The following is a 2,363-nucleotide window of genomic DNA, read 5'->3' on the forward strand; positions in this document are numbered from 1 at the left end:
CCAGAGCTTGGTCTGTATTTTTCTCTCCCAAAAATGTCTAAAAGCTCCCCTTTTTTGCCTTAGAGAGAGCCTCTCTCTATATGTCTCTTGTAAAGCTTACAAGACAAGCTTTGCAAGAGGGAGATCCCTCCATACACGTGTATGGAGGGGAGCAAAAGCAATACAGCTGTCTAAAAATATCTGCAAAAGCAGATGAACAGCAATCGGCCGGCCAAAAATGCCATCTTGGCCCAAAAGAGTGCCGACCGGCACAAAAAGGTGCTGACCGGCAACAAAGAGTGCCGGCCGGCAAACTATATTGCCGGTGGCAGCAAAAACCAGCCGGTGGCATCTAGTCACTGCTGGTGATGGGTGGGGATGGTCTACAAGCCCTACCCTGCCTCTCCAAGGCAAAACACAAGTGTTCGGTGTGAAACCGGACACTAAACGGTCGAGTTCGGGGATCCTGAGGCAAGGCGCGCGAGCCGAGACCTCCGGGAACTCCAAACGAACACGAACAAGGATAATCACCGAGTGTTCAAACGGTGACGTCCAAGTCTTGAGGACGGTCAAAAATGGGGTGTCTACACTTTGGTTTACAAGGATTGTGCAAAATCTCACTCTAAGGACTCCCACTTTAAGCTCAAAGCTTGAGCAACAATGGTGGAAATTGGGGAGAGAGAGAGAGAGAGAGACCAACTCTCTGGGAAGGAAAAAGAAAATACAGCAGGAGAAAAAAAGAGAAGAAAAAAAGGAAAGGAGTAGGGGCAGCCCCATGTAGGTTTTCTCCTTTTTGTTTTAATACAAACATCTATAGATACATATACATCAATTAAAATCATTTTAACAACACTTTAATATTTTGTAACATAAAATAATATAATTTGTTTCATCACAAAAATATATTTTTCGTTTGATAAAACGCATAATAAATTCACATTTCAAACATTTATTATAATACAATATAATAAATAATAACAACTGTCAAAGTGGTACCTTCCATTCACATAATTAAATAGACCAAACAATTAGACATGTCATTAAACAAACTCATGTTAAATTAAATCTAAATCATGGGTCTCACCCATAAGTCAAATATGGTCCAATTATATACCAAAACAGTCTCAACAAATTTATCTCAAATCTTGGTCCAAACACCCAAAACTAAATTTCAAATTTTGCTATAAATTAAACTGAACACCAATTAGTCCGTGAATTTTCATAAAATAAATACTCATCATTTAATTTTGAAATTTTTATCCAATGTGATAGACTCATATGGGAACAACATATAAATATTTCTTAATTTTCTGAGATCGGGAACTATTGTTTAAAAATACAAAATTGAACTGCTTTCGTACAGAATTTACACAGCAATCAAATTTAAAATTTGCTCAATTAAATTATGCACTGGCTATTTAAATTTTTTTTTTTTTTTTTTGGGTCATTACATATCCATCACCACAAAAGGAAAGGGAAGTCGACGATCGACGACCTCTATATCACAACCCCGACACCCCTGCTTCAGGACCATCTCACTCCCAATAGGTGACACAACACAAATAAGAGATGCTAACTACGCCAACTCCAATCCCAAAACAGATACAAATGCAGACGAAATAAATGAATGGGATGCACCCGTATCAATCAACACCTTAGCAACCGAGTTGCAAAATAAAAAAGTACCTCTCACAACAGATGGAGCCGGTACAAGATCCGCCGCGGTAACAGCATACACGCGTCCTGTAGGTCTTTAATCTACCTGCTCACCTCTCGGAGCATAAAACTGCTGCACTGACTAAGCCGAAGAGACTTCCTGATTGGCCCTCGAGGCCTGAACTGACTGTGCCGGCTGGTGACTCTGTGTCTGCCTTGAATCAGACGCACCAGATGTGCTACCCAACTGTGGGCAAAACCTCTTCAAGTGCCCCACCTACCCACATTGATAACAAGTGAGCGGTTGGCCTTTACCCTGACTCTGGCCCTGAGAACGGGCTGAAGATGATGCTGCACCCTGCCCTTCTCCTCTCTGCGGGCAAGCTAGAGACTTGTGGCCCAACAGACCACATTTGAAATAGGTGATGTCTCCCTAACCGCCTCTCTCAGAACCCGAACTCGGTACTGGAGGGGAAGACCTCGAATGTGCTCCTTGGGATTGCTGAGTGTTAGAACCCCTCTGCCTCTTACCGTCCCGCTGGCCATCCTGACTCCTCCTGGAGCCCCTCATCCTCTCCTTCTCCGCATGCATAATAGTCTCAAGATAGGCTGCAGCCTACACAAGGTGTCCGTAGTCTCTAATCATGGACCCAACAACTTTGAACATGAGTTCGGTCCTCAGTCTCTTCTCAAACTCCAAACACCTACGCTCCTCGGCCGCCACCAAC

This window comes from Camellia sinensis, chromosome 4 (genome assembly GCF_055761805.1).
Source record: "Camellia sinensis isolate YWXY chromosome 4, ASM5576180v1, whole genome shotgun sequence".
Classification (NCBI taxonomy): Eukaryota; Viridiplantae; Streptophyta; class Magnoliopsida; order Ericales; family Theaceae; genus Camellia; species Camellia sinensis.